The sequence below is a fragment of the Musa acuminata genome, chromosome BXJ2-8, assembly GCF_036884655.1.
Source record: "Musa acuminata AAA Group cultivar baxijiao chromosome BXJ2-8, Cavendish_Baxijiao_AAA, whole genome shotgun sequence".
Lineage (NCBI taxonomy): Eukaryota > Viridiplantae > Streptophyta > Magnoliopsida > Zingiberales > Musaceae > Musa > Musa acuminata.
In genome coordinates, this window is record NC_088345.1 from 37,233,265 (window position 1) to 37,259,315 (window position 26,051).

A 26,051-nucleotide genomic window follows, 5' to 3' on the forward strand; every position below is an offset into this window, starting at 1 on the left:
GAGAATAATGAAATCATCATCTAAAAATTTCTTCATAAACATACAGTGGTTCTAGGATGGGTGACCCCTGTTGCACTCGTTTTTGCGCCCCGAGCGGCCAAAACCTCTCCCGTCGGCCTCCGAGGCGATGGTTTTGGGCCTCGGAATTTGCCGTGACCGCTACGCAGTCAGTCTCGTGGGGCTCGGAGAGAGCTTTCCGGAATGGGGCCGCAATAGCGATTCCGAGTTCGTTCGAGAAAGTCCCGATGGTTTCGGCGCGCGCTTGCCGTGTCCGGTACGCGGTCGGCCTCGTGGGCATCGGAGAGATCCGACAATGGCGATTCCGAGATCGTTCGAGAGTACAAAGGCGAGGGACGACGCACACAAAACGAGTGCGATCATACCAGCACTAAAGCACCGGATCCCATCAGAACTCCGAAGTTAAGCGTGCTTGGGCGAGAGTAGTACTAGAATGGGTGACCCCCTGGGAAGTCCTCGTGTTGCACTCCTTTTTGCGCCCCTCTTTTAAGCTTTTCAATTTTTCCAGCATTATGGCCAACAATAAATATGTCATTAACATATAGCAGGAGAATAATGAAATCATCATCTAAAAATTTCTTCATAAACATACAGTGGTTCTAGGATGGGTGACCCCCTGTTGCACTCGTTTTTGCGCCCCGAGCGGCCAAAACCTCTCCCGTCGGCCTCCGAGGCGATGGTTTTGGGCCTCGGAATTTGCCGTGACCGCTACGCAGTCAGTCTCGTGGGGCTCGGAGAGAGCTTTCCGGAATGGGGCCGCAATAGCGATTCCGAGTTCGTTCGAGAAAGTCCCGATGGTTTCGGCGCGCGCTTGCCGTGTCCGGTACGCGGTCGGCCTCGTGGGCATCGGAGAGATCCGACAATGGCGATTCCGAGATCGTTCGAGAGTACAAAGGCGAGGGACGACGCACACAAAACCAGTGCGATCATACCAGCACTAAAGCACCGGATCCCATCAGAACTCCGAAGTTAAGCGTGCTTGGGCGAGAGTAGTACTAGGATGGGTGACCCCCTGGGAAGTCCTCGTGTTGCACTCCTTTTTGCGCCCCAAAAGACTTACTTAGAACCCTCTTTTAAGCTTTTCAATTTTTCCAGCATTATGGCCAACAATAAATATGTCATTAACATATAGCAGGAGAATAATGAAATCATCATCTAAAAATTTCTTCATAAACATACAGTGGTTCTAGGATGGGTGACCCCCTGTTGCACTCGTTTTTGCGCCCCGAGCGGCCAAAACCTCTCCCGTCGGCCTCCGAGGCGATGGTTTTGGGCCTCGGAATTTGCCGTGACCGCTACGCAGTCAGTCTCGTGGGGCTCGGAGAGAGCTTTCCGGAATGGGGCCGCAATAGCGATTCCGAGTTCGTTCGAGAAAGTCCCGATGGTTTCGGCGCGCGCTTGCCGTGTCCGGTACGCGGTCGGCCTCGTGGGCATCGGAGAGATCCGACAATGGCGATTCCGAGATCGTTCGAGAGTACAAAGGCGAGGGACGACGCACACAAAACGAGTGCGATCATACCAGCACTAAAGCACCGGATCCCATCAGAACTCCGAAGTTAAGCGTGCTTGGGCGAGAGTAGTACTAGAATGGGTGACCCCCTGGGAAGTCCTCGTGTTGCACTCCTTTTTGCGCCCCTCTTTTAAGCTTTTCAATTTTTCCAGCATTATGGCCAACAATAAATATGTCATTAACATATAGCAGGAGAATAATGAAATCATCATCTAAAAATTTCTTCATAAACATACAGTGGTTCTAGGATGGGTGACCCCCTGTTGCACTCGTTTTTGCGCCCCGAGCGGCCAAAACCTCTCCCGTCGGCCTCCGAGGCGATGGTTTTGGGCCTCGGAATTTGCCGTGACCGCTACGCAGTCAGTCTCGTGGGGCTCGGAGAGAGCTTTCCGGAATGGGGCCGCAATAGCGATTCCGAGTTCGTTCGAGAAAGTCCCGATGGTTTCGGCGCGCGCTTGCCGTGTCCGGTACGCGGTCGGCCTCGTGGGCATCGGAGAGATCCGACAATGGCGATTCCGAGATCGTTCGAGAGTACAAAGGCGAGGGACGACGCACACAAAACCAGTGCGATCATACCAGCACTAAAGCAACGGATCCCATCAGAACTTCGAAGTTAAGCGTGCTTGGGCGAGAGTAGTACTAGGATGGGTGACCCCCTGGGAAGTCCTCGTGTTGCACTCCTTTTTGCGCCCCAAAAGACTTACTTAGAACCCTCTTTTAAGCTTTTCAATTTTTCCAGCATTATGGCCAACAATAAATATGTCATTAACATATAGCAGGAGAATAATGAAATCATCATCTAAAAATTTCTTCATAAACATACAGTGGTTCTAGGATGGGTGACCCCCTGTTGCACTCGTTTTTGCGCCCCGAGCGGCCAAAACCTCTCCCGTCGGCCTCCGAGGCGATGGTTTTGGGCCTCGGAATTTGCCGTGACCGCTACGCAGTCAGTCTCGTGGGGCTCGGAGAGAGCTTTCCGGAATGGGGCCGCAATAGCGATTCCGAGTTCGTTCGAGAAAGTCCCGATGGTTTCGGCGCGCGCTTGCCGTGTCCGGTACGCGGTCGGCCTCGTGGGCATCGGAGAGATCCGACAATGGCGATTCCGAGATCGTTCGAGAGTACAAAGGCGAGGGACGACGCACACAAAACGATTGCGATCATACCAGCACTAAAGCACCGGATCCCATCAGAACTCCGAAGTTAAGCGTGCTTGGGCGAGAGTAGTACTAGGATGGGTGACCCCCTGGGAAGTCCTCGTGTTGCACTCCTTTTTGCGCCCCTCTTTTAAGCTTTTCAATTTTTCCAGCATTATGGCCAACAATAAATATGTCATTAACATATAGCAGGAGAATAATGAAATCATCATCTAAAAATTTCTTCATAAACATACAGTGGTTCTAGGATGGGTGACCCCCTGTTGCACTCGTTTTTGCGCCCCGAGCGGCCAAAACCTCTCCCGTCGGCCTCCGAGGCGATGGTTTAGGGCCTCGGAATTTGCCGTGACTGCTACGCAGTCAGTCTCGTGGGGCTCGGAGAGAGCTTTCCGGAATGGGGCCGCAATAGCGATTCCGAGTTCGTTCGAGAAAGTCCCGATGGTTTCGGCGCGCGCTTGCCGTGTCCGGTACGCGGTCGGCCTCGTGGGCATCGGAGAGATCCGACAATGGCGATTCCGAGATCGTTCGAGAGTACAAAGGCGAGGGACGACGCACACAAAACGAGTGCGATCATACCAGCACTAAAGCACCGGATCCCATCAGAACTTCGAAGTTAAGCGTGCTTGGGCGAGAGTAGTACTAGGATGGGTGACCCCCTGGGAAGTCCTCGTGTTGCACTCCTTTTTGCGCCCCTCTTTTAAGCTTTTCAATTTTTCCAGCATTATGGCCAACAATAAATATGTCATTAACATATAGCAGGAGAATAATGAAATCATCATCTAAAAATTTCTTCATAAACATACAGTGGTTCTAGGATGGGTGACCCCTGTTGCACTCGTTTTTGCGCCCCGAGCGGCCAAAACCTCTCCCGTCGGCCTCCGAGGCGATGGTTTTGGGCCTCGGAATTTGCCGTGACCGCTACGCAGTCAGTCTCGTGGGGCTCGGAGAGAGCTTTCCGGAATGGGGCCGCAATAGCGATTCCGAGTTCGTTCGAGAAAGTCCCGATGGTTTCGGCGCGCGCTTGCCGTGTCCGGTACACGGTCGGCCTCGTGGGCATCGGAGAGATCCGACAATGGCGATTCCGAGATCGTTCGAGAGTACAAAGGCGAGGGACGACGCACACAAAACGATTGCGATCATACCAGCACTAAAGCACCGGATCCCATCAGAACTCCGAAGTTAAGCGTGCTTGGGCGAGAGTAGTACTAGGATGGGTGACCCCCTGGGAAGTCCTCGTGTTGCACTCCTTTTTGCGCCCCAAAAGACTTACTTAGAACCCTCTTTTAAGCTTTTCAATTTTTCCAGCATTATGGCCAACAATAAATATGTCATTAACATATAGCAGGAGAATAATGAAATCATCATCTAAAAATTTCTTCATAAACATACAGTGGTTCTAGGATGGGTGACCCCCTGTTGCACTCGTTTTTGCGCCCCGAGCGGCCAAAACCTCTCCCGTCGGCCTCCGAGGCGATGGTTTTGGGCCTCGGAATTTGCCGTGACCGCTACGCAGTCAGTCTCGTGGGGCTCGGAGAGAGCTTTCCGGAATGGGGCCGCAATAGCGATTCCGAGTTCGTTCGAGAAAGTCCCGATGGTTTCGGCGCGCGCTTGCCGTGTCCGGTACGCGGTCGGCCTCGTGGGCATCGGAGAGATCCGACAATGGCGATTCCGAGATCGTTCGAGAGTACAAAGGCGAGGGACGACGCACACAAAACCAGTGCGATCATACCAGCACTAAAGCACCGGATCCCATCAGAACTCCGAAGTTAAGCGTGCTTGGGCGAGAGTAGTACTAGGATGGGTGACCCCCTGGGAAGTCCTCGTGTTGCACTCCTTTTTGCGCCCCAAAAGACTTACTTAGAACCCTCTTTTAAGCTTTTCAATTTTTCCAGCATTATGGCCAACAATAAATATGTCATTAACATATAGCAGGAGAATAATGAAATCATCATCTAAAAATTTCTTCATAAACATACAGTGGTTCTAGGATGGGTGACCCCCTGTTGCACTCGTTTTTGCGCCCCGAGCGGCCAAAACCTCTCCCGTCGGCCTCCGAGGCGATGGTTTTGGGCCTCGGAATTTGCCGTGACCGCTACGCAATCAGTCTCGTGGGGCTCGGAGAGAGCTTTCCGGAATGGGGCCGCAATAGCGATTCCGAGTTCGTTCGAGAAAGTCCCGATGGTTTCGGCGCGCGCTTGCCGTGTCCGGTACGCGGTCGGCCTCGTGGGCATCGGAGAGATCCGACAATGGCGATTCCGAGATCGTTCGAGAGTACAAAGGCGAGGGACGACGCACACAAAACGATTGCGATCATACCAGCACTAAAGCACCGGATCCCATCAGAACTCCGAAGTTAAGCGTGCTTGGGCGAGAGTAGTACTAGGATGGGTGACCCCCTGGGAAGTCCTCGTGTTGCACTCCTTTTTGCGCCCCTCTTTTAAGCTTTTCAATTTTTCCAGCATTATGGCCAACAATAAATATGTCATTAACATATAGCAGGAGAATAATGAAATCATCATCTAAAAATTTCTTCATAAACATACAGTGGTTCTAGGATGGGTGACCCCCTGTTGCACTCGTTTTTGCGCCCCGAGCGGCCAAAACCTCTCCCGTCGGCCTCCGAGGCGATGGTTTAGGGCCTCGGAATTTGCCGTGACTGCTACGCAGTCAGTCTCGTGGGGCTCGGAGAGAGCTTTCCGGAATGGGGCCGCAATAGCGATTCCGAGTTCGTTCGAGAAAGTCCCGATGGTTTCGGCGCGCGCTTGCCGTGTCCGGTACGCGGTCGGCCTCGTGGGCATCGGAGAGATCCGACAATGGCGATTCCGAGATCGTTCGAGAGTACAAAGGCGAGGGACGACGCAAACAAAACGAGTGCGATCATACCAGCACTAAAGCACCGGATCCCATCAGAACTCCGAAGTTAAGCGTGCTTGGGCGAGAGTAGTACTAGGATGGGTGACCCCCTGGGAAGTCCTCGTGTTGCACTCCTTTTTGCGCCCCAAAAGACTTACTTAGAACCCTCTTTTAAGCTTTTCAATTTTTCCAGCATTATGGCCAACAATAAATATGTCATTAACATATAGCAGGAGAATAATGAAATCATCATCTAAAAATTTCTTCATAAACATACAGTGGTTCTAGGATGGGTGACCCCCTGTTGCACTCGTTTTTGCGCCCCGAGCGGCCAAAACCTCTCCCGTCGGCCTCCGAGGCGATGGTTTTGGGCCTCGGAATTTGCCGTGACCGCTACGCAGTCAGTCTCGTGGGGCTCGGAGAGAGCTTTCCGGAATGGGGCCGCAATAGCGATTCCGAGTTCGTTCGAGAAAGTCCCGATGGTTTCGGCGCGCGCTTGCCGTGTCCGGTACGCGGTCGGCCTCGTGGGCATCGGAGAGATCCGACAATGGCGATTCCGAGATCGTTCGAGAGTACAAAGGCGAGGGACGACGCACACAAAACGATTGCGATCATACCAGCACTAAAGCACCGGATCCCATCAGAACTCCGAAGTTAAGCGTGCTTGGGCGAGAGTAGTACTAGGATGGGTGACCCCCTGGGAAGTCCTCGTGTTGCACTCCTTTTTGCGCCCCTCTTTTAAGCTTTTCAATTTTTCCAGCATTATGGCCAACAATAAATATGTCATTAACATATAGCAGGAGAATAATGAAATCATCATCTAAAAATTTCTTCATAAACATACAGTGGTTCTAGGATGGGTGACCCCCTGTTGCACTCGTTTTTGCGCCCCGAGCGGCCAAAACCTCTCCCGTCGGCCTCCGAGGCGATGGTTTAGGGCCTCGGAATTTGCCGTGACTGCTACGCAGTCAGTCTCGTGGGGCTCGGAGAGAGCTTTCCGGAATGGGGCCGCAATAGCGATTCCGAGTTCGTTCGAGAAAGTCCCGATGGTTTCGGCGCGCGCTTGCCGTGTCCGGTACGCGGTCGGCCTCGTGGGCATCGGAGAGATCCGACAATGGCGATTCCGAGATCGTTCGAGAGTACAAAGGCGAGGGACGACGCAAACAAAACGAGTGCGATCATACCAGCACTAAAGCACCGGATCCCATCAGAACTCCGAAGTTAAGCGTGCTTGGGCGAGAGTAGTACTAGGATGGGTGACCCCCTGGGAAGTCCTCGTGTTGCACTCCTTTTTGCGCCCCAAAAGACTTACTTAGAACCCTCTTTTAAGCTTTTCAATTTTTCCAGCATTATGGCCAACAATAAATATGTCATTAACATATAGCAGGAGAATAATGAAATCATCATCTAAAAATTTCTTCATAAACATACAGTGGTTCTAGGATGGGTGACCCCCTGTTGCACTCGTTTTTGCGCCCCGAGCGGCCAAAACCTCTCCCGTCGGCCTCCGAGGCGATGGTTTTGGGCCTCGGAATTTGCCGTGACCGCTACGCAGTCAGTCTCGTGGGGCTCGGAGAGAGCTTTCCGGAATGGGGCCGCAATAGCGATTCCGAGTTCGTTCGAGAAAGTCCCGATGGTTTCGGCGCGCGCTTGCCGTGTCCGGTACGCGGTCGGCCTCGTGGGCATCGGAGAGATCCGACAATGGCGATTCCGAGATCGTTCGAGAGTACAAAGGCGAGGGACGACGCACACAAAACGAGTGCGATCATACCAGCACTAAAGCACCGGATCCCATCAGAACTCCGAAGTTAAGCGTGCTTGGGCGAGAGTAGTACTAGGATGGGTGACCCCCTGGGAAGTCCTCGTGTTGCACTCCTTTTTGCGCCCCTCTTTTAAGCTTTTCAATTTTTCCAGCATTATGGCCAACAATAAATATGTCATTAACATATAGCAGGAGAATAATGAAATCATCATCTAAAAATTTCTTCATAAACATACAGTGGTTCTAGGATGGGTGACCCCTGTTGCACTCGTTTTTGCGCCCCGAGCGGCCAAAACCTCTCCCGTCGGCCTCCGAGGCGATGGTTTTGGGCCTCGGAATTTGCCGTGACCGCTACGCAGTCAGTCTCGTGGGGCTCGGAGAGAGCTTTCCGGAATGGGGCCGCAATAGCGATTCCGAGTTCGTTCGAGAAAGTCCCGATGGTTTCGGCGCGCGCTTGCCGTGTCCGGTACGCGGTCGGCCTCGTGGGCATCGGAGAGATCCGACAATGGCGATTCCGAGATCGTTCGAGAGTACAAAGGCGAGGGACGACGCACACAAAACGAGTGCGATCATACCAGCACTAAAGCACCGGATCCCATCAGAACTTCGAAGTTAAGCGTGCTTGGGCGAGAGTAGTACTAGGATGGGTGACCCCCTGGGAAGTCCTCGTGTTGCACTCCTTTTTGCGCCCCTCTTTTAAGCTTTTCAATTTTTCCAGCATTATGGCCAACAATAAATATGTCATTAACATATAGCAGGAGAATAATGAAATCATCATCTAAAAATTTCTTCATAAACATACAGTGGTTCTAGGATGGGTGACCCCTGTTGCACTCGTTTTTGCGCCCCGAGCGGCCAAAACCTCTCCCGTCGGCCTCCGAGGCGATGGTTTTGGGCCTCGGAATTTGCCGTGACCGCTACGCAGTCAGTCTCGTGGGGCTCGGAGAGAGCTTTCCGGAATGGGGCCGCAATAGCGATTCCGAGTTCGTTCGAGAAAGTCCCGATGGTTTCGGCGCGCGCTTGCCGTGTCCGGTACGCGGTCGGCCTCGTGGGCATCGGAGAGATCCGACAATGGCGATTCCGAGATCGTTCGAGAGTACAAAGGCGAGGGACGACGCACACAAAACGAGTGCGATCATACCAGCACTAAAGCACCGGATCCCATCAGAACTCCGAAGTTAAGCGTGCTTGGGCGAGAGTAGTACTAGGATGGGTGACCCCCTGGGAAGTCCTCGTGTTGCACTCCTTTTTGCGCCCCTCTTTTAAGCTTTTCAATTTTTCCAGCATTATGGCCAACAATAAATATGTCATTAACATATAGCAGGAGAATAATGAAATCATCATCTAAAAATTTCTTCATAAACATACAGTGGTTCTAGGATGGGTGACCCCCTGTTGCACTCGTTTTTGCGCCCCGAGCGGCCAAAACCTCTCCCGTCGGCCTCCGAGGCGATGGTTTTGGGCCTCGGAATTTGCCGTGACCGCTACGCAGTCAGTCTCGTGGGGCTCGGAGAGAGCTTTCCGGAATGGGGCCGCAATAGCGATTCCGAGTTCGTTCGAGAAAGTCCCGATGGTTTCGGCGCGCGCTTGCCGTGTCCGGTACGCGGTCGGCCTCGTGGGCATCGGAGAGATCCGACAATGGCGATTCCGAGATCGTTCGAGAGTACAAAGGCGAGGGACGACGCACACAAAACGAGTGCGATCATACCAGCACTAAAGCACCGGATCCCATCAGAACTCCGAAGTTAAGCGTGCTTGGGCGAGAGTAGTACTAGGATGGGTGACCCCCTGGGAAGTCCTCGTGTTGCACTCCTTTTTGCGCCCCTCTTTTAAGCTTTTCAATTTTTCCAGCATTATGGCCAACAATAAATATGTCATTAACATATAGCAGGAGAATAATGAAATCATCATCTAAAAATTTCTTCATAAACATACAGTGGTTCTAGGATGGGTGACCCCTGTTGCACTCGTTTTTGCGCCCCGAGCGGCCAAAACCTCTCCCGTCGGCCTCCGAGGCGATGGTTTTGGGCCTCGGAATTTGCCGTGACCGCTACGCAGTCAGTCTCGTGGGGCTCGGAGAGAGCTTTCCGGAATGGGGCCGCAATAGCGATTCCGAGTTCGTTCGAGAAAGTCCCGATGGTTTCGGCGCGCGCTTGCCGTGTCCGGTACGCGGTCGGCCTCGTGGGCATCGGAGAGATCCGACAATGGCGATTCCGAGATCGTTCGAGAGTACAAAGGCGAGGGACGACGCACACAAAACGAGTGCGATCATACCAGCACTAAAGCACCGGATCCCATCAGAACTTCGAAGTTAAGCGTGCTTGGGCGAGAGTAGTACTAGGATGGGTGACCCCCTGGGAAGTCCTCGTGTTGCACTCCTTTTTGCGCCCCTCTTTTAAGCTTTTCAATTTTTCCAGCATTATGGCCAACAATAAATATGTCATTAACATATAGCAGGAGAATAATGAAATCATCATCTAAAAATTTCTTCATAAACATACAGTGGTTCTAGGATGGGTGACCCCTGTTGCACTCGTTTTTGCGCCCCGAGCGGCCAAAACCTCTCCCGTCGGCCTCCGAGGCGATGGTTTTGGGCCTCGGAATTTGCCGTGACCGCTACGCAGTCAGTCTCGTGGGGCTCGGAGAGAGCTTTCCGGAATGGGGCCGCAATAGCGATTCCGAGTTCGTTCGAGAAAGTCCCGATGGTTTCGGCGCGCGCTTGCCGTGTCCGGTACGCGGTCGGCCTCGTGGGCATCGGAGAGATCCGACAATGGCGATTCCGAGATCGTTCGAGAGTACAAAGGCGAGGGACGACGCACACAAAACGAGTGCGATCATACCAGCACTAAAGCACCGGATCCCATCAGAACTCCGAAGTTAAGCGTGCTTGGGCGAGAGTAGTACTAGGATGGGTGACCCCCTGGGAAGTCCTCGTGTTGCACTCCTTTTTGCGCCCCTCTTTTAAGCTTTTCAATTTTTCCAGCATTATGGCCAACAATAAATATGTCATTAACATATAGCAGGAGAATAATGAAATCATCATCTAAAAATTTCTTCATAAACATACAGTGGTTCTAGGATGGGTGACCCCCTGTTGCACTCGTTTTTGCGCCCCGAGCGGCCAAAACCTCTCCCGTCGGCCTCCGAGGCGATGGTTTTGGGCCTCGGAATTTGCCGTGACCGCTACGCAGTCAGTCTCGTGGGGCTCGGAGAGAGCTTTCCGGAATGGGGCCGCAATAGCGATTCCGAGTTCGTTCGAGAAAGTCCCGATGGTTTCGGCGCGCGCTTGCCGTGTCCGGTACGCGGTCGGCCTCGTGGGCATCGGAGAGATCCGACAATGGCGATTCCGAGATCGTTCGAGAGTACAAAGGCGAGGGACGACGCACACAAAACGAGTGCGATCATACCAGCACTAAAGCAACGGATCCCATCAGAACTTCGAAGTTAAGCGTGCTTGGGCGAGAGTAGTACTAGGATGGGTGACCCCCTGGGAAGTCCTCGTGTTGCACTCCTTTTTGCGCCCCAAAAGACTTACTTAGAACCCTCTTTTAAGCTTTTCAATTTTTCCAGCATTATGGCCAACAATAAATATGTCATTAACATATAGCAGGAGAATAATGAAATCATCATCTAAAAATTTCTTCATAAACATACAGTGGTTCTAGGATGGGTGACCCCCTGTTGCACTCGTTTTTGCGCCCCGAGCGGCCAAAACCTCTCCCGTCGGCCTCCGAGGCGATGGTTTTGGGCCTCGGAATTTGCCGTGACCGCTACGCAGTCAGTCTCGTGGGGCTCGGAGAGAGCTTTCCGGAATGGGGCCGCAATAGCGATTCCGAGTTCGTTCGAGAAAGTCCCGATGGTTTCGGCGCGCGCTTGCCGTGTCCGGTACGCGGTCGGCCTCGTGGGCATCGGAGAGATCCGACAATGGCGATTCCGAGATCGTTCGAGAGTACAAAGGCGAGGGACGACGCACACAAAACGATTGCGATCATACCAGCACTAAAGCACCGGATCCCATCAGAACTCCGAAGTTAAGCGTGCTTGGGCGAGAGTAGTACTTGGATGGGTGACCCCCTGGGAAGTCCTCGTGTTGCACTCCTTTTTGCGCCCCTCTTTTAAGCTTTTCAATTTTTCCAGCATTATGGCCAACAATAAATATGTCATTAACATATAGCAGGAGAATAATGAAATCATCATCTAAAAATTTCTTCATAAACATACAGTGGTTCTAGGATGGGTGACCCCCTGTTGCACTCGTTTTTGCGCCCCGAGCGGCCAAAACCTCTCCCGTCGGCCTCCGAGGCGATGGTTTAGGGCCTCGGAATTTGCCGTGACTGCTACGCAGTCAGTCTCGTGGGGCTCGGAGAGAGCTTTCCGGAATGGGGCCGCAATAGCGATTCCGAGTTCGTTCGAGAAAGTCCCGATGGTTTCGGCGCGCGCTTGCCGTGTCCGGTACGCGGTCGGCCTCGTGGGCATCGGAGAGATCCGACAATGGCGATTCCGAGATCGTTCGAGAGTACAAAGGCGAGGGACGACGCAAACAAAACGAGTGCGATCATACCAGCACTAAAGCACCGGATCCCATCAGAACTCCGAAGTTAAGCGTGCTTGGGCGAGAGTAGTACTAGGATGGGTGACCCCCTGGGAAGTCCTCGTGTTGCACTCCTTTTTGCGCCCCAAAAGACTTACTTAGAACCCTCTTTTAAGCTTTTCAATTTTTCCAGCATTATGGCCAACAATAAATATGTCATTAACATATAGCAGGAGAATAATGAAATCATCATCTAAAAATTTCTTCATAAACATACAGTGGTTCTAGGATGGGTGACCCCCTGTTGCACTCGTTTTTGCGCCCCGAGCGGCCAAAACCTCTCCCGTCGGCCTCCGAGGCGATGGTTTTGGGCCTCGGAATTTGCCGTGACCGCTACGCAGTCAGTCTCGTGGGGCTCGGAGAGAGCTTTCCGGAATGGGGCCGCAATAGCGATTCCGAGTTCGTTCGAGAAAGTCCCGATGGTTTCGGCGCGCGCTTGCCGTGTCCGGTACGCGGTCGGCCTCGTGGGCATCGGAGAGATCCGACAATGGCGATTCCGAGATCGTTCGAGAGTACAAAGGCGAGGGACGACGCACACAAAACGAGTGCGATCATACCAGCACTAAAGCACCGGATCCCATCAGAACTCCGAAGTTAAGCGTGCTTGGGCGAGAGTAGTACTAGGATGGGTGACCCCCTGGGAAGTCCTCGTGTTGCACTCCTTTTTGCGCCCCTCTTTTAAGCTTTTCAATTTTTCCAGCATTATGGCCAACAATAAATATGTCATTAACATATAGCAGGAGAATAATGAAATCATCATCTAAAAATTTCTTCATAAACATACAGTGGTTCTAGGATGGGTGACCCCTGTTGCACTCGTTTTTGCGCCCCGAGCGGCCAAAACCTCTCCCGTCGGCCTCCGAGGCGATGGTTTTGGGCCTCGGAATTTGCCGTGACCGCTACGCAGTCAGTCTCGTGGGGCTCGGAGAGAGCTTTCCGGAATGGGGCCGCAATAGCGATTCCGAGTTCGTTCGAGAAAGTCCCGATGGTTTCGGCGCGCGCTTGCCGTGTCCGGTACGCGGTCGGCCTCGTGGGCATCGGAGAGATCCGACAATGGCGATTCCGAGATCGTTCGAGAGTACAAAGGCGAGGGACGACGCACACAAAACGAGTGCGATCATACCAGCACTAAAGCACCGGATCCCATCAGAACTTCGAAGTTAAGCGTGCTTGGGCGAGAGTAGTACTAGGATGGGTGACCCCCTGGGAAGTCCTCGTGTTGCACTCCTTTTTGCGCCCCTCTTTTAAGCTTTTCAATTTTTCCAGCATTATGGCCAACAATAAATATGTCATTAACATATAGCAGGAGAATAATGAAATCATCATCTAAAAATTTCTTCATAAACATACAGTGGTTCTAGGATGGGTGACCCCTGTTGCACTCGTTTTTGCGCCCCGAGCGGCCAAAACCTCTCCCGTCGGCCTCCGAGGCGATGGTTTTGGGCCTCGGAATTTGCCGTGACCGCTACGCAGTCAGTCTCGTGGGGCTCGGAGAGAGCTTTCCGGAATGGGGCCGCAATAGCGATTCCGAGTTCGTTCGAGAAAGTCCCGATGGTTTCGGCGCGCGCTTGCCGTGTCCGGTACGCGGTCGGCCTCGTGGGCATCGGAGAGATCCGACAATGGCGATTCCGAGATCGTTCGAGAGTACAAAGGCGAGGGACGACGCAAACAAAACGAGTGCGATCATACCAGCACTAAAGCACCGGATCCCATCAGAACTCCGAAGTTAAGCGTGCTTGGGCGAGAGTAGTACTAGGATGGGTGACCCCCTGGGAAGTCCTCGTGTTGCACTCCTTTTTGCGCCCCTCTTTTAAGCTTTTCAATTTTTCCAGCATTATGGCCAACAATAAATATGTCATTAACATATAGCAGGAGAATAATGAAATCATCATCTAAAAATTTCTTCATAAACATACAGTGGTTCTAGGATGGGTGACCCCCTGTTGCACTCGTTTTTGCGCCCCGAGCGGCCAAAACCTCTCCCGTCGGCCTCCGAGGCGATGGTTTTGGGCCTCGGAATTTGCCGTGACCGCTACGCAGTCAGTCTCGTGGGGCTCGGAGAGAGCTTTCCGGAATGGGGCCGCAATAGCGATTCCGAGTTCGTTCGAGAAAGTCCCGATGGTTTCGGCGCGCGCTTGCCGTGTCCGGTACGCGGTCGGCCTCGTGGGCATCGGAGAGATCCGACAATGGCGATTCCGAGATCGTTCGAGAGTACAAAGGCGAGGGACGACGCACACAAAACCAGTGCGATCATACCAGCACTAAAGCAACGGATCCCATCAGAACTTCGAAGTTAAGCGTGCTTGGGCGAGAGTAGTACTAGGATGGGTGACCCCCTGGGAAGTCCTCGTGTTGCACTCCTTTTTGCGCCCCAAAAGACTTACTTAGAACCCTCTTTTAAGCTTTTCAATTTTTCCAGCATTATGGCCAACAATAAATATGTCATTAACATATAGCAGGAGAATAATGAAATCATCATCTAAAAATTTCTTCATAAACATACAGTGGTTCTAGGATGGGTGACCCCCTGTTGCACTCGTTTTTGCGCCCCGAGCGGCCAAAACCTCTCCCGTCGGCCTCCGAGGCGATGGTTTTGGGCCTCGGAATTTGCCGTGACCGCTACGCAGTCAGTCTCGTGGGGCTCGGAGAGAGCTTTCCGGAATGGGGCCGCAATAGCGATTCCGAGTTCGTTCGAGAAAGTCCCGATGGTTTCGGCGCGCGCTTGCCGTGTCCGGTACGCGGTCGGCCTCGTGGGCATCGGAGAGATCCGACAATGGCGATTCCGAGATCGTTCGAGAGTACAAAGGCGAGGGACGACGCACACAAAACGATTGCGATCATACCAGCACTAAAGCACCGGATCCCATCAAAACTCCGAAGTTAAGCGTGCTTGGGCGAGAGTAGTACTAGGATGGGTGACCCCCTGGGAAGTCCTCGTGTTGCACTCCTTTTTGCGCCCCTCTTTTAAGCTTTTCAATTTTTCCAGCATTATGGCCAACAATAAATATGTCATTAACATATAGCAGGAGAATAATGAAATCATCATCTAAAAATTTCTTCATAAACATACAGTGGTTCTAGGATGGGTGACCCCCTGTTGCACTCGTTTTTGCGCCCCGAGCGGCCAAAACCTCTCCCGTCGGCCTCCGAGGCGATGGTTTAGGGCCTCGGAATTTGCCGTGACTGCTACGCAGTCAGTCTCGTGGGGCTCGGAGAGAGCTTTCCGGAATGGGGCCGCAATAGCGATTCCGAGTTCGTTCGAGAAAGTCCCGATGGTTTCGGCGCGCGCTTGCCGTGTCCGGTACGCGGTCGGCCTCGTGGGCATCGGAGAGATCCGACAATGGCGATTCCGAGATCGTTCGAGAGTACAAAGGCGAGGGACGACGCAAACAAAACGAGTGCGATCATACCAGCACTAAAGCACCGGATCCCATCAGAACTCCGAAGTTAAGCGTGCTTGGGCGAGAGTAGTACTAGGATGGGTGACCCCCTGGGAAGTCCTCGTGTTGCACTCCTTTTTGCGCCCCAAAAGACTTACTTAGAACCCTCTTTTAAGCTTTTCAATTTTTCCAGCATTATGGCCAACAATAAATATGTCATTAACATATAGCAGGAGAATAATGAAATCATCATCTAAAAATTTCTTCATAAACATACAGTGGTTCTAGGATGGGTGACCCCCTGTTGCACTCGTTTTTGCGCCCCGAGCGGCCAAAACCTCTCCCGTCGGCCTCCGAGGCGATGGTTTTGGGCCTCGGAATTTGCCGTGACCGCTACGCAGTCAGTCTCGTGGGGCTCGGAGAGAGCTTTCCGGAATGGGGCCGCAATAGCGATTCCGAGTTCGTTCGAGAAAGTCCCGATGGTTTCGGCGCGCGCTTGCCGTGTCCGGTACGCGGTCGGCCTCGTGGGCATCGGAGAGATCCGACAATGGCGATTCCGAGATCGTTCGAGAGTACAAAGGCGAGGGACGACGCAAACAAAACGAGTGCGATCATACCAGCACTAAAGCACCGGATCCCATCAGAACTCCGAAGTTAAGCGTGCTTGGGCGAGAGTAGTACTAGGATGGGTGACCCCCTGGGAAGTCCTCGTGTTGCACTCCTTTTTGCGCCCCAAAAGACTTACTTAGAACCCTCTTTTAAGCTTTTCAATTTTTCCAGCATTATGGCCAACAATAAATTTGTCATTAACATATAGCAGGAGAATAATGAAATCATCATCTAAAAATTTCTTCATAAACATACAGTGGTTCTAGGATGGGTGACCCCCTGTTGCACTCGTTTTTGCGCCCCGAGCGGCCAAAACCTCTCCCGTCGGCCTCCGAGGCGATGGTTTTGGGCCTCGGAATTTGCCGTGACCGCTACGCAGTCAGTCTCGTGGGGCTCGGAGAGAGCTTTCCGGAATGGGGCCGCAATAGCGATTCCGAGTTCGTTCGAGAAAGTCCCGATGGTTTCGGCGCGCGCTTGCCGTGTCCGGTACGCGGTCGGCCTCGTGGGCATCGGAGAGATCCGACAATGGCGATTCCGAGATCGTTCGAGAGTACAAAGGCGAGGGACGACGCAAACAAAACGAGTGCGATCATACCAGCACTAAAGCACCGGATCCCATCAGAACTCCGAAGTTAAGCGTGCTTGGGCGAGAGTAGTACTAGGATGGGTGACCCCCTGGGAAGTCCTCGTGTTGCACTCCTTTTTACGCCCCAAAAGACTTACTTAGAACCCTCTTTTAAGCTTTTCAATTTTTCCAGCATTATGGCCAACAATAAATTTGTCATTAACATATAGCAGGAGAATAATGAAATCATCATCTAAAAATTTCTTCATAAACATACAGTGGTTCTAGGATGGGTGACCCCCTGTTGCACTCGTTTTTGCGCCCCGAGCGGCCAAAACCTCTCCCGTCGGCCTCCGAGGCGATGGTTTTGGGCCTCGGAATTTGCCGTGACCGCTACGCAGTCAGTCTCGTGGGGCTCGGAGAGAGCTTTCCGGAATGGGGCCGCAATAGCGATTCCGAGTTCGTTCGAGAAAGTCCCGATGGTTTCGGCGCGCGCTTGCCGTGTCCGGTACGCGGTCGGCCTCGTGGGCATCGGAGAGATCCGACAATGGCGATTCCGAGATCGTTCGAGAGTACAAAGGCGAGGGACGACGCACACAAAATGAGTGCGATCATACCAGCACTAAAGCACCGGATCCCATCAGAACTCCGAAGTTAAGCGTGCTTGGGCGAGAGTAGTACTAGGATGGGTGACCCCCTGGGAAGTCCTCGTGTTGCACTCCTTTTTGCGCCCCAAAAGACTTACTTAGAACCCTCTTTTAAGCTTTTCAATTTTTCCAGCATTATGGCCAACAATAAATATGTCATTAACATATAGCAGGAGAATAATGAAATCATCATCTAAAAATTTCTTCATAAACATACAGTGGTTCTAGGATGGGTGACCCCCTGTTGCACTCGTTTTTGCGCCCCGAGCGGCCAAAACCTCTCCCGTCGGCCTCCGAGGCGATGGTTTTGGGCCTCGGAATTTGCCGTGACCGCTACGCAGTCAGTCTCGTGGGGCTCGGAGAGAGCTTTCCGGAATGGGGCCGCAATAGCGATTCCGAGTTCGTTCGAGAAAGTCCCGATGGTTTCGGCGCGCGCTTGCCGTGTCCGGTACGCGGTCGGCCTCGTGGGCATCGGAGAGATCCGACAATGGCGATTCCGAGATCGTTCGAGAGTACAAAGGCGAGGGACGACGCACACAAAACGAGTGCGATCATACCAGCACTAAAGCACCGGATCCCATCAGAACTCCGAAGTTAAGCGTGCTTGGGCGAGAGTAGTACTAGGATGGGTGACCCCCTGGGAAGTCCTCGTGTTGCACTCCATTTTGCGCCCCAAAAGACTTACTTAGAACCCTCTTTTAAGCTTTTCAATTTTTCCAGCATTATGGCCAACAATAAATTTGTCATTAACATATAGCAGGAGAATAATGAAATCATCATCTAAAAATTTCTTCATAAACATACAGTGGTTCTAGGATGGGTGACCCCCTGTTGCACTCGTTTTTGCGCCCCGAGCGGCCAAAACCTCTCCCGTCGGCCTCCGAGGCGATGGTTTTGGGCCTCGGAATTTGCCGTGACCGCTACGCAGTCAGTCTCGTGGGGCTCGGAGAGAGCTTTCCGGAATGGGGCCGCAATAGCGATTCCGAGTTCGTTCGAGAAAGTCCCGATGGTTTCGGCGCGCGCTTGCCGTGTCCGGTACGCGGTCGGCCTCGTGGGCATCGGAGAGATCCGACAATGGCGATTCCGAGATCGTTCGAGAGTACAAAGGCGAGGGACGACGCACACAAAACGAGTGCGATCATACCAGCACTAAAGCACCGGATCCCATCAGAACTTCGAAGTTAAGCGTGCTTGGGCGAGAGTAGTACTAGGATGGGTGACCCCCTGGGAAGTCCTCGTGTTGCACTCCTTTTTACGCCCCAAAAGACTTACTTAGAACCCTCTTTTAAGCTTTTCAATTTTTCCAGCATTATGGCCAACAATAAATTTGTCATTAACATATAGCAGGAGAATAATGAAATCATCATCTAAAAATTTCTTCATAAACATACAGTGGTTCTAGGATGGGTGACCCCCTGTTGCACTCGTTTTTGCGCCCCGAGCGGCCAAAACCTCTCCCGTCGGCCTCCGAGGCGATGGTTTTGGGCCTCGGAATTTGCCGTGACCGCTACGCAGTCAGTCTCGTGGGGCTCGGAGAGAGCTTTCCGGAATGGGGCCGCAATAGCGATTCCGAGTTCGTTCGAGAAAGTCCCGATGGTTTCGGCGCGCGCTTGCCGTGTCCGGTACGCGGTCGGCCTCGTGGGCATCGGAGAGATCCGACAATGGCGATTCCGAGATCGTTCGAGAGTACAAAGGCGAGGGACGACGCACACAAAACGAGTGCGATCATACCAGCACTAAAGCACCGGATCCCATCAGAACTCCGAAGTTAAGCGTGCTTGGGCGAGAGTAGTACTAGGATGGGTGACCCCCTGGGAAGTCCTCGTGTTGCACTCCTTTTTGCGCCCCTCTTTTAAGCTTTTCAATTTTTCCAGCATTATGGCCAACAATAAATATGTCATTAACATATAGCAGGAGAATAATGAAATCATCATCTAAAAATTTCTTCATAAACATACAGTGGTTCTAGGATGGGTGACCCCTGTTGCACTCGTTTTTGCGCCCCGAGCGGCCAAAACCTCTCCCGTCGGCCTCCGAGGCGATGGTTTTGGGCCTCGGAATTTGCCGTGACCGCTACGCAGTCAGTCTCGTGGGGCTCGGAGAGAGCTTTCCGGAATGGGGCCGCAATAGCGATTCCGAGTTCGTTCGAGAAAGTCCCGATGGTTTCGGCGCGCGCTTGCCGTGTCCGGTACGCGGTCGGCCTCGTGGGCATCGGAGAGATCCGACAATGGCGATTCCGAGATCGTTCGAGAGTACAAAGGCGAGGGACGACGCACACAAAACGAGTGCGATCATACCAGCACTAAAGCACCGGATCCCATCAGAACTTCGAAGTTAAGCGTGCTTGGGCGAGAGTAGTACTAGGATGGGTGACCCCCTGGGAAGTCCTCGTGTTGCACTCCTTTTTGCGCCCCTCTTTTAAGCTTTTCAATTTTTCCAGCATTATGGCCAACAATAAATATGTCATTAACATATAGCAGGAGAATAATGAAATCATCATCTAAAAATTTCTTCATAAACATACAGTGGTTCTAGGATGGGTGACCCCTGTTGCACTCGTTTTTGCGCCCCGAGCGGCCAAAACCTCTCCCGTCGGCCTCCGAGGCGATGGTTTTGGGCCTCGGAATTTGCCGTGACCGCTACGCAGTCAGTCTCGTGGGGCTCGGAGAGAGCTTTCCGGAATGGGGCCGCAATAGCGATTCCGAGTTCGTTCGAGAAAGTCCCGATGGTTTCGGCGCGCGCTTGCTGTGTCCGGTACGCGGTCGGCCTCGTGGGCATCGGAGAGATCCGACAATGGCGATTCCGAGATCGTTCGAGAGTACAAAGGCGAGGGACGACGCAAACAAAACGAGTGCGATCATACCAGCACTAAAGCACCGGATCCCATCAGAACTCCGAAGTTAAGCGTGCTTGGGCGAGAGTAGTACTAGGATGGGTGACCCCCTGGGAAGTCCTCGTGTTGCACTCCTTTTTGCGCCCCTCTTTTAAGCTTTTCAATTTTTCCAGCATTATGGCCAACAATAAATATGTCATTAACATATAGCAGGAGAATAATGAAATCATCATCTAAAAATTTCTTCATAAACATACAGTGGTTCTAGGATGGGTGACCCCCTGTTGCACTCGTTTTTGCGCCCCGAGCGGCCAAAACCTCTCCCGTCGGCCTCCGAGGCGATGGTTTTGGGCCTCGGAATTTGCCGTGACCGCTACGCAGTCAGTCTCGTGGGGCTCGGAGAGAGCTTTCCGGAATGGGGCCGCAATAGCGATTCCGAGTTCGTTCGAGAAAGTCCCGATGGTTTCGGCGCGCGCTTGCCGTGTCCGGTACGCGGTCGGCCTCGTGGGCATCGGAGAGATCCGACAATGGCGATTCCGAGATCGTTCGAGAGTACAAAGGCGAGGGACGACGCACACAAAACCAGTGCGATCATACCAGCACTAAAGCAACGGATCCCATCAGAACTTCGAAGTTAAGCGTGCTTGGGCGAGAGTAGTACTAGGATGGGTGACCCCCTGGGAAGTCCTCGTGTTGCACTCCTTTTTGCGCCCCAAAAGACTTACTTAGAACCCTCTTTTAAGCTTTTCAATTTTTCCAGCATTATGGCCAACAATAAATATGTCATTAACATATAGCAGGAGAATAATGAAATCATCATCTAAAAATTTCTTCATAAACATACAGTGGTTCTAGGATGGGTGACCCCCTGTTGCACTCGTTTTTGCGCCCCGAGCGGCCAAAACCTCTCCCGTCGGCCTCCGAGGCGATGGTTTTGGGCCTCGGAATTTGCCGTGACCGCTACGCAGTCAGTCTCGTGGGGCTCGGAGAGAGCTTTCCGGAATGGGGCCGCAATAGCGATTCCGAGTTCGTTCGAGAAAGTCCCGATGGTTTCGGCGCGCGCTTGCCGTGTCCGGTACGCGGTCGGCCTCGTGGGCATCGGAGAGATCCGACAATGGCGATTCCGAGATCGTTCGAGAGTACAAAGGCGAGGGACGACGCACACAAAACGATTGCGATCATACCAGCACTAAAGCACCGGATCCCATCAAAACTCCGAAGTTAAGCGTGCTTGGGCGAGAGTAGTACTAGGATGGGTGACCCCCTGGGAAGTCCTCGTGTTGCACTCCTTTTTGCGCCCCTCTTTTAAGCTTTTCAATTTTTCCAGCATTATGGCCAACAATAAATATGTCATTAACATATAGCAGGAGAATAATGAAATCATCATCTAAAAATTTCTTCATAAACATACAGTGGTTCTAGGATGGGTGACCCCCTGTTGCACTCGTTTTTGCGCCCCGAGCGGCCAAAACCTCTCCCGTCGGCCTCCGAGGCGATGGTTTAGGGCCTCGGAATTTGCCGTGACTGCTACGCAGTCAGTCTCGTGGGGCTCGGAGAGAGCTTTCCGGAATGGGGCCGCAATAGCGATTCCGAGTTCGTTCGAGAAAGTCCCGATGGTTTCGGCGCGCGCTTGCCGTGTCCGGTACGCGGTCGGCCTCGTGGGCATCGGAGAGATCCGACAATGGCGATTCCGAGATCGTTCGAGAGTACAAAGGCGAGGGACGACGCAAACAAAACGAGTGCGATCATACCAGCACTAAAGCACCGGATCCCATCAGAACTCCGAAGTTAAGCGTGCTTGGGCGAGAGTAGTACTAGGATGGGTGACCCCCTGGGAAGTCCTCGTGTTGCACTCCTTTTTGCGCCCCAAAAGACTTACTTAGAACCCTCTTTTAAGCTTTTCAATTTTTCCAGCATTATGGCCAACAATAAATATGTCATTAACATATAGCAGGAGAATAATGAAATCATCATCTAAAAATTTCTTCATAAACATACAGTGGTTCTAGGATGGGTGACCCCCTGTTGCACTCGTTTTTGCGCCCCGAGCGGCCAAAACCTCTCCCGTCGGCCTCCGAGGCGATGGTTTTGGGCCTCGGAATTTGCCGTGACCGCTACGCAGTCAGTCTCGTGGGGCTCGGAGAGAGCTTTCCGGAATGGGGCCGCAATAGCGATTCCGAGTTCGTTCGAGAAAGTCCCGATGGTTTCGGCGCGCGCTTGCCGTGTCCGGTACGCGGTCGGCCTCGTGGGCATCGGAGAGATCCGACAATGGCGATTCCGAGATCGTTCGAGAGTACAAAGGCGAGGGACGACGCAAACAAAACGAGTGCGATCATACCAGCACTAAAGCACCGGATCCCATCAGAACTCCGAAGTTAAGCGTGCTTGGGCGAGAGTAGTACTAGGATGGGTGACCCCCTGGGAAGTCCTCGTGTTGCACTCCTTTTTGCGCCCCAAAAGACTTACTTAGAACCCTCTTTTAAGCTTTTCAATTTTTCCAGCATTATGGCCAACAATAAATTTGTCATTAACATATAGCAGGAGAATAATGAAATCATCATCTAAAAATTTCTTCATAAACATACAGTGGTTCTAGGATGGGTGACCCCCTGTTGCACTCGTTTTTGCGCCCCGAGCGGCCAAAACCTCTCCCGTCGGCCTCCGAGGCGATGGTTTTGGGCCTCGGAATTTGCCGTGACCGCTACGCAGTCAGTCTCGTGGGGCTCGGAGAGAGCTTTCCGGAATGGGGCCGCAATAGCGATTCCGAGTTCGTTCGAGAAAGTCCCGATGGTTTCGGCGCGCGCTTGCCGTGTCCGGTACGCGGTCGGCCTCGTGGGCATCGGAGAGATCCGACAATGGCGATTCCGAGATCGTTCGAGAGTACAAAGGCGAGGGACGACGCAAACAAAACGAGTGCGATCATACCAGCACTAAAGCACCGGATCCCATCAGAACTCCGAAGTTAAGCGTGCTTGGGCGAGAGTAGTACTAGGATGGGTGACCCCCTGGGAAGTCCTCGTGTTGCACTCCTTTTTACGCCCCAAAAGACTTACTTAGAACCCTCTTTTAAGCTTTTCAATTTTTCCAGCATTATGGCCAACAATAAATTTGTCATTAACATATAGCAGGAGAATAATGAAATCATCATCTAAAAATTTCTTCATAAACATACAGTGGTTCTAGGATGGGTGACCCCCTGTTGCACTCGTTTTTGCGCCCCGAGCGGCCAAAACCTCTCCCGTCGGCCTCCGAGGCGATGGTTTTGGGCCTCGGAATTTGCCGTGACCGCTACGCAGTCAGTCTCGTGGGGCTCGGAGAGAGCTTTCCGGAATGGGGCCGCAATAGCGATTCCGAGTTCGTTCGAGAAAGTCCCGATGGTTTCGGCGCGCGCTTGCCGTGTCCGGTACGCGGTCGGCCTCGTGGGCATCGGAGAGATCCGACAATGGCGATTCCGAGATCGTTCGAGAGTACAAAGGCGAGGGACGACGCACACAAAATGAGTGCGATCATACCAGCACTAAAGCACCGGATCCCATCAGAACTCCGAAGTTAAGCGTGCTTGGGCGAGAGTAGTACTAGGATGGGTGACCCCCTGGGAAGTCCTCGTGTTGCACTCCTTTTTGCGCCCCAAAAGACTTACTTAGAACCCTCTTTTAAGCTTTTCAATTTTTCCAGCATTATGGCCAACAATAAATATGTCATTAACATATAGCAGGAGAATAATGAAATCATCATCTAAAAATTTCTTCATAAACATACAGTGGTTCTAGGATGGGTGACCCCCTGTTGCACTCGTTTTTGCGCCCCGAGCGGCCAAAACCTCTCCCGTCGGCCTCCGAGGCGATGGTTTTGGGCCTCGGAATTTGCCGTGACCGCTACGCAGTCAGTCTCGTGGGGCTCGGAGAGAGCTTTCCGGAATGGGGCCGCAATAGCGATTCCGAGTTCGTTCGAGAAAGTCCCGATGGTTTCGGCGCGCGCTTGCCGTGTCCGGTACGCGGTCGGCCTCGTGGGCATCGGAGAGATCCGACAATGGCGATTCCGAGATCGTTCGAGAGTACAAAGGCGAGGGACGACGCACACAAAACGAGTGCGATCATACCAGCACTAAAGCACCGGATCCCATCAGAACTCCGAAGTTAAGCGTGCTTGGGCGAGAGTAGTACTAGGATGGGTGACCCCCTGGGAAGTCCTCGTGTTGCACTCCATTTTGCGCCCCAAAAGACTTACTTAGAACCCTCTTTTAAGCTTTTCAATTTTTCCAGCATTATGGCCAACAATAAATTTGTCATTAACATATAGCAGGAGAATAATGAAATCATCATCTAAAAATTTCTTCATAAACATACAGTGGTTCTAGGATGGGTGACCCCCTGTTGCACTCGTTTTTGCGCCCCGAGCGGCCAAAACCTCTCCCGTCGGCCTCCGAGGCGATGGTTTTGGGCCTCGGAATTTGCCGTGACCGCTACGCAGTCAGTCTCGTGGGGCTCGGAGAGAGCTTTCCGGAATGGGGCCGCAATAGCGATTCCGAGTTCGTTCGAGAAAGTCCCGATGGTTTCGGCGCGCGCTTGCCGTGTCCGGTACGCGGTCGGCCTCGTGGGCATCGGAGAGATCCGACAATGGCGATTCCGAGATCGTTCGAGAGTACAAAGGCGAGGGACGACGCACACAAAACGAGTGCGATCATACCAGCACTAAAGCACCGGATCCCATCAGAACTCCGAAGTTAAGCGTGCTTGGGCGAGAGTAGTACTAGGATGGGTGACCCCCTGGGAAGTCCTCGTGTTGCACTCCTTTTTACGCCCCAAAAGACTTACTTAGAACCCTCTTTTAAGCTTTTCAATTTTTCCAGCATTATGGCCAACAATAAATTTGTCATTAACATATAGCAGGAGAATAATGAAATCATCATCTAAAAATTTCTTCATAAACATACAGTGGTTCTAGGATGGGTGACCCCCTGTTGCACTCGTTTTTGCGCCCCGAGCGGCCAAAACCTCTCCCGTCGGCCTCCGAGGCGATGGTTTTGGGCCTCGGAATTTGCCGTGACCGCTACGCAGTCAGTCTCGTGGGGCTCGGAGAGAGCTTTCCGGAATGGGGCCGCAATAGCGATTCCGAGTTCGTTCGAGAAAGTCCCGATGGTTTCGGCGCGCGCTTGCCGTGTCCGGTACGCGGTCGGCCTCGTGGGCATCGGAGAGATCCGACAATGGCGATTCCGAGATCGTTCGAGAGTACAAAGGCGAGGGACGACGCACACAAAACGAGTGCGATCATACCAGCACTAAAGCACCGGATCCCATCAGAACTCCGAAGTTAAGCGTGCTTGGGCGAGAGTAGTACTAGGATGGGTGACACCCTGGGAAGTCCTCGTGTTGCACTCCTTTTTACGCCCCAAAAGACTTACTTAGAACCCTCTTTTAAGCTTTTCAATTTTTCCAGCATTATGGCCAACAATAAATTTGTCATTAACATATAGCAGGAGAATAATGAAATCATCATCTAAAAATTTCTTCATAAACATACAGTGGTTCTAGGATGGGTGACCCCCTGTTGCACTCGTTTTTGCGCCCCGAGCGGCCAAAACCTCTCCCGTCGGCCTCCGAGGCGATGGTTTTGGGCCTCGGAATTTGCCGTGACCGCTACGCAGTCAGTCTCGTGGGGCTCGGAGAGAGCTTTCCGGAATGGGGCCGCAATAGCGATTCCGAGTTCGTTCGAGAAAGTCCCGATGGTTTCGGCGCGCGCTTGCCGTGTCCGGTACGCGGTCGGCCTCGTGGGCATCGGAGAGATCCGACAATGGCGATTCCGAGATCGTTCGAGAGTACAAAGGCGAGGGACGACGCACACAAAACGAGTGCGATCATACCAGCACTAAAGCACCGGATCCCATCAGAACTCCGAAGTTAAGCGTGCTTGGGCGAGAGTAGTACTAGGATGGGTGACCCCCTGGGAAGTCCTCGTGTTACACTCCTTTTTGCGCCCCTCTTTTAAGCTTTTCAATTTTTCCAGCATTATGGCCAACAATAAATATGTCATTAACATATAGCAGGAGAATAATGAAATCATCATCTAAAAATTTCTTCATAAACATACAGTGGTTCTAGGATGGGTGACCCCTGTTGCACTCGTTTTTGC

General features: G+C 52.5%; 45 non-coding genes across 45 annotated transcripts; all 45 read left to right on the forward strand.

Annotated features, from left to right (window-relative positions):
- The first annotated feature begins 369 nt into the window (after window positions 1-369).
- Window positions 370-488, forward strand: LOC135621583 (5S ribosomal RNA). Its single transcript, XR_010490746.1, has one exon. It is a non-coding gene; the product is annotated as a 5S ribosomal RNA (ribosomal RNA).
- A 448-nt stretch (window positions 489-936) lies between these two features.
- On the forward strand, window positions 937-1,055 carry LOC135620470 (5S ribosomal RNA). Its single transcript, XR_010489712.1, has one exon. It is a non-coding gene; the product is annotated as a 5S ribosomal RNA (ribosomal RNA).
- Window positions 1,056-1,523: 468 nt separating this feature from the next.
- On the forward strand, window positions 1,524-1,642 carry LOC135621584 (5S ribosomal RNA). The gene has a single exon (XR_010490747.1). It is a non-coding gene; the product is annotated as a 5S ribosomal RNA (ribosomal RNA).
- A 448-nt stretch (window positions 1,643-2,090) lies between these two features.
- On the forward strand, window positions 2,091-2,209 carry LOC135620849 (5S ribosomal RNA). Its single transcript, XR_010490080.1, has one exon. It is a non-coding gene; the product is annotated as a 5S ribosomal RNA (ribosomal RNA).
- Window positions 2,210-2,677: 468 nt separating this feature from the next.
- LOC135621639 (5S ribosomal RNA) lies at window positions 2,678-2,796 on the forward strand. The gene has a single exon (XR_010490802.1). It is a non-coding gene; the product is annotated as a 5S ribosomal RNA (ribosomal RNA).
- Window positions 2,797-3,244: 448 nt separating this feature from the next.
- On the forward strand, window positions 3,245-3,363 carry LOC135621727 (5S ribosomal RNA). The gene has a single exon (XR_010490889.1). It is a non-coding gene; the product is annotated as a 5S ribosomal RNA (ribosomal RNA).
- A 447-nt stretch (window positions 3,364-3,810) lies between these two features.
- LOC135621640 (5S ribosomal RNA) lies at window positions 3,811-3,929 on the forward strand. Its single transcript, XR_010490803.1, has one exon. It is a non-coding gene; the product is annotated as a 5S ribosomal RNA (ribosomal RNA).
- A 468-nt stretch (window positions 3,930-4,397) lies between these two features.
- Window positions 4,398-4,516, forward strand: LOC135620471 (5S ribosomal RNA). The gene has a single exon (XR_010489713.1). It is a non-coding gene; the product is annotated as a 5S ribosomal RNA (ribosomal RNA).
- A 468-nt stretch (window positions 4,517-4,984) lies between these two features.
- Window positions 4,985-5,103, forward strand: LOC135621641 (5S ribosomal RNA). The gene has a single exon (XR_010490804.1). It is a non-coding gene; the product is annotated as a 5S ribosomal RNA (ribosomal RNA).
- A 448-nt stretch (window positions 5,104-5,551) lies between these two features.
- LOC135621477 (5S ribosomal RNA) lies at window positions 5,552-5,670 on the forward strand. Its single transcript, XR_010490639.1, has one exon. It is a non-coding gene; the product is annotated as a 5S ribosomal RNA (ribosomal RNA).
- Window positions 5,671-6,138: 468 nt separating this feature from the next.
- Window positions 6,139-6,257, forward strand: LOC135621642 (5S ribosomal RNA). Its single transcript, XR_010490805.1, has one exon. It is a non-coding gene; the product is annotated as a 5S ribosomal RNA (ribosomal RNA).
- A 448-nt stretch (window positions 6,258-6,705) lies between these two features.
- Window positions 6,706-6,824, forward strand: LOC135621488 (5S ribosomal RNA). The gene has a single exon (XR_010490651.1). It is a non-coding gene; the product is annotated as a 5S ribosomal RNA (ribosomal RNA).
- A 468-nt stretch (window positions 6,825-7,292) lies between these two features.
- On the forward strand, window positions 7,293-7,411 carry LOC135621499 (5S ribosomal RNA). The gene has a single exon (XR_010490663.1). It is a non-coding gene; the product is annotated as a 5S ribosomal RNA (ribosomal RNA).
- A 447-nt stretch (window positions 7,412-7,858) lies between these two features.
- LOC135621728 (5S ribosomal RNA) lies at window positions 7,859-7,977 on the forward strand. Its single transcript, XR_010490890.1, has one exon. It is a non-coding gene; the product is annotated as a 5S ribosomal RNA (ribosomal RNA).
- A 447-nt stretch (window positions 7,978-8,424) lies between these two features.
- Window positions 8,425-8,543, forward strand: LOC135621511 (5S ribosomal RNA). The gene has a single exon (XR_010490675.1). It is a non-coding gene; the product is annotated as a 5S ribosomal RNA (ribosomal RNA).
- Window positions 8,544-8,991: 448 nt separating this feature from the next.
- Window positions 8,992-9,110, forward strand: LOC135621522 (5S ribosomal RNA). The gene has a single exon (XR_010490686.1). It is a non-coding gene; the product is annotated as a 5S ribosomal RNA (ribosomal RNA).
- Window positions 9,111-9,557: 447 nt separating this feature from the next.
- On the forward strand, window positions 9,558-9,676 carry LOC135621729 (5S ribosomal RNA). The gene has a single exon (XR_010490891.1). It is a non-coding gene; the product is annotated as a 5S ribosomal RNA (ribosomal RNA).
- A 447-nt stretch (window positions 9,677-10,123) lies between these two features.
- LOC135621533 (5S ribosomal RNA) lies at window positions 10,124-10,242 on the forward strand. The gene has a single exon (XR_010490697.1). It is a non-coding gene; the product is annotated as a 5S ribosomal RNA (ribosomal RNA).
- Window positions 10,243-10,690: 448 nt separating this feature from the next.
- LOC135620641 (5S ribosomal RNA) lies at window positions 10,691-10,809 on the forward strand. Its single transcript, XR_010489880.1, has one exon. It is a non-coding gene; the product is annotated as a 5S ribosomal RNA (ribosomal RNA).
- Window positions 10,810-11,277: 468 nt separating this feature from the next.
- Window positions 11,278-11,396, forward strand: LOC135621735 (5S ribosomal RNA). Its single transcript, XR_010490896.1, has one exon. It is a non-coding gene; the product is annotated as a 5S ribosomal RNA (ribosomal RNA).
- Window positions 11,397-11,844: 448 nt separating this feature from the next.
- Window positions 11,845-11,963, forward strand: LOC135621544 (5S ribosomal RNA). The gene has a single exon (XR_010490708.1). It is a non-coding gene; the product is annotated as a 5S ribosomal RNA (ribosomal RNA).
- A 468-nt stretch (window positions 11,964-12,431) lies between these two features.
- On the forward strand, window positions 12,432-12,550 carry LOC135621555 (5S ribosomal RNA). Its single transcript, XR_010490719.1, has one exon. It is a non-coding gene; the product is annotated as a 5S ribosomal RNA (ribosomal RNA).
- A 447-nt stretch (window positions 12,551-12,997) lies between these two features.
- On the forward strand, window positions 12,998-13,116 carry LOC135621731 (5S ribosomal RNA). Its single transcript, XR_010490893.1, has one exon. It is a non-coding gene; the product is annotated as a 5S ribosomal RNA (ribosomal RNA).
- Window positions 13,117-13,563: 447 nt separating this feature from the next.
- On the forward strand, window positions 13,564-13,682 carry LOC135621567 (5S ribosomal RNA). The gene has a single exon (XR_010490730.1). It is a non-coding gene; the product is annotated as a 5S ribosomal RNA (ribosomal RNA).
- A 448-nt stretch (window positions 13,683-14,130) lies between these two features.
- Window positions 14,131-14,249, forward strand: LOC135620850 (5S ribosomal RNA). The gene has a single exon (XR_010490081.1). It is a non-coding gene; the product is annotated as a 5S ribosomal RNA (ribosomal RNA).
- A 468-nt stretch (window positions 14,250-14,717) lies between these two features.
- On the forward strand, window positions 14,718-14,836 carry LOC135620681 (5S ribosomal RNA). The gene has a single exon (XR_010489920.1). It is a non-coding gene; the product is annotated as a 5S ribosomal RNA (ribosomal RNA).
- A 448-nt stretch (window positions 14,837-15,284) lies between these two features.
- On the forward strand, window positions 15,285-15,403 carry LOC135621578 (5S ribosomal RNA). Its single transcript, XR_010490741.1, has one exon. It is a non-coding gene; the product is annotated as a 5S ribosomal RNA (ribosomal RNA).
- A 468-nt stretch (window positions 15,404-15,871) lies between these two features.
- Window positions 15,872-15,990, forward strand: LOC135621589 (5S ribosomal RNA). The gene has a single exon (XR_010490752.1). It is a non-coding gene; the product is annotated as a 5S ribosomal RNA (ribosomal RNA).
- A 468-nt stretch (window positions 15,991-16,458) lies between these two features.
- Window positions 16,459-16,577, forward strand: LOC135621601 (5S ribosomal RNA). Its single transcript, XR_010490763.1, has one exon. It is a non-coding gene; the product is annotated as a 5S ribosomal RNA (ribosomal RNA).
- A 468-nt stretch (window positions 16,578-17,045) lies between these two features.
- On the forward strand, window positions 17,046-17,164 carry LOC135621612 (5S ribosomal RNA). Its single transcript, XR_010490775.1, has one exon. It is a non-coding gene; the product is annotated as a 5S ribosomal RNA (ribosomal RNA).
- A 468-nt stretch (window positions 17,165-17,632) lies between these two features.
- LOC135621624 (5S ribosomal RNA) lies at window positions 17,633-17,751 on the forward strand. The gene has a single exon (XR_010490787.1). It is a non-coding gene; the product is annotated as a 5S ribosomal RNA (ribosomal RNA).
- A 468-nt stretch (window positions 17,752-18,219) lies between these two features.
- On the forward strand, window positions 18,220-18,338 carry LOC135621732 (5S ribosomal RNA). Its single transcript, XR_010490894.1, has one exon. It is a non-coding gene; the product is annotated as a 5S ribosomal RNA (ribosomal RNA).
- Window positions 18,339-18,806: 468 nt separating this feature from the next.
- Window positions 18,807-18,925, forward strand: LOC135621635 (5S ribosomal RNA). The gene has a single exon (XR_010490798.1). It is a non-coding gene; the product is annotated as a 5S ribosomal RNA (ribosomal RNA).
- A 447-nt stretch (window positions 18,926-19,372) lies between these two features.
- On the forward strand, window positions 19,373-19,491 carry LOC135621734 (5S ribosomal RNA). Its single transcript, XR_010490895.1, has one exon. It is a non-coding gene; the product is annotated as a 5S ribosomal RNA (ribosomal RNA).
- Window positions 19,492-19,938: 447 nt separating this feature from the next.
- On the forward strand, window positions 19,939-20,057 carry LOC135621646 (5S ribosomal RNA). Its single transcript, XR_010490809.1, has one exon. It is a non-coding gene; the product is annotated as a 5S ribosomal RNA (ribosomal RNA).
- Window positions 20,058-20,505: 448 nt separating this feature from the next.
- LOC135620851 (5S ribosomal RNA) lies at window positions 20,506-20,624 on the forward strand. The gene has a single exon (XR_010490082.1). It is a non-coding gene; the product is annotated as a 5S ribosomal RNA (ribosomal RNA).
- A 468-nt stretch (window positions 20,625-21,092) lies between these two features.
- Window positions 21,093-21,211, forward strand: LOC135620683 (5S ribosomal RNA). Its single transcript, XR_010489922.1, has one exon. It is a non-coding gene; the product is annotated as a 5S ribosomal RNA (ribosomal RNA).
- A 448-nt stretch (window positions 21,212-21,659) lies between these two features.
- On the forward strand, window positions 21,660-21,778 carry LOC135621657 (5S ribosomal RNA). The gene has a single exon (XR_010490820.1). It is a non-coding gene; the product is annotated as a 5S ribosomal RNA (ribosomal RNA).
- A 468-nt stretch (window positions 21,779-22,246) lies between these two features.
- On the forward strand, window positions 22,247-22,365 carry LOC135621668 (5S ribosomal RNA). Its single transcript, XR_010490831.1, has one exon. It is a non-coding gene; the product is annotated as a 5S ribosomal RNA (ribosomal RNA).
- A 468-nt stretch (window positions 22,366-22,833) lies between these two features.
- On the forward strand, window positions 22,834-22,952 carry LOC135621680 (5S ribosomal RNA). The gene has a single exon (XR_010490842.1). It is a non-coding gene; the product is annotated as a 5S ribosomal RNA (ribosomal RNA).
- A 468-nt stretch (window positions 22,953-23,420) lies between these two features.
- LOC135621691 (5S ribosomal RNA) lies at window positions 23,421-23,539 on the forward strand. The gene has a single exon (XR_010490853.1). It is a non-coding gene; the product is annotated as a 5S ribosomal RNA (ribosomal RNA).
- Window positions 23,540-24,007: 468 nt separating this feature from the next.
- Window positions 24,008-24,126, forward strand: LOC135621702 (5S ribosomal RNA). The gene has a single exon (XR_010490864.1). It is a non-coding gene; the product is annotated as a 5S ribosomal RNA (ribosomal RNA).
- A 468-nt stretch (window positions 24,127-24,594) lies between these two features.
- Window positions 24,595-24,713, forward strand: LOC135621713 (5S ribosomal RNA). The gene has a single exon (XR_010490875.1). It is a non-coding gene; the product is annotated as a 5S ribosomal RNA (ribosomal RNA).
- A 468-nt stretch (window positions 24,714-25,181) lies between these two features.
- Window positions 25,182-25,300, forward strand: LOC135620592 (5S ribosomal RNA). The gene has a single exon (XR_010489834.1). It is a non-coding gene; the product is annotated as a 5S ribosomal RNA (ribosomal RNA).
- Window positions 25,301-25,768: 468 nt separating this feature from the next.
- Window positions 25,769-25,887, forward strand: LOC135620461 (5S ribosomal RNA). Its single transcript, XR_010489701.1, has one exon. It is a non-coding gene; the product is annotated as a 5S ribosomal RNA (ribosomal RNA).
- The last annotated feature ends 164 nt before the right edge of the window (window positions 25,888-26,051 follow it).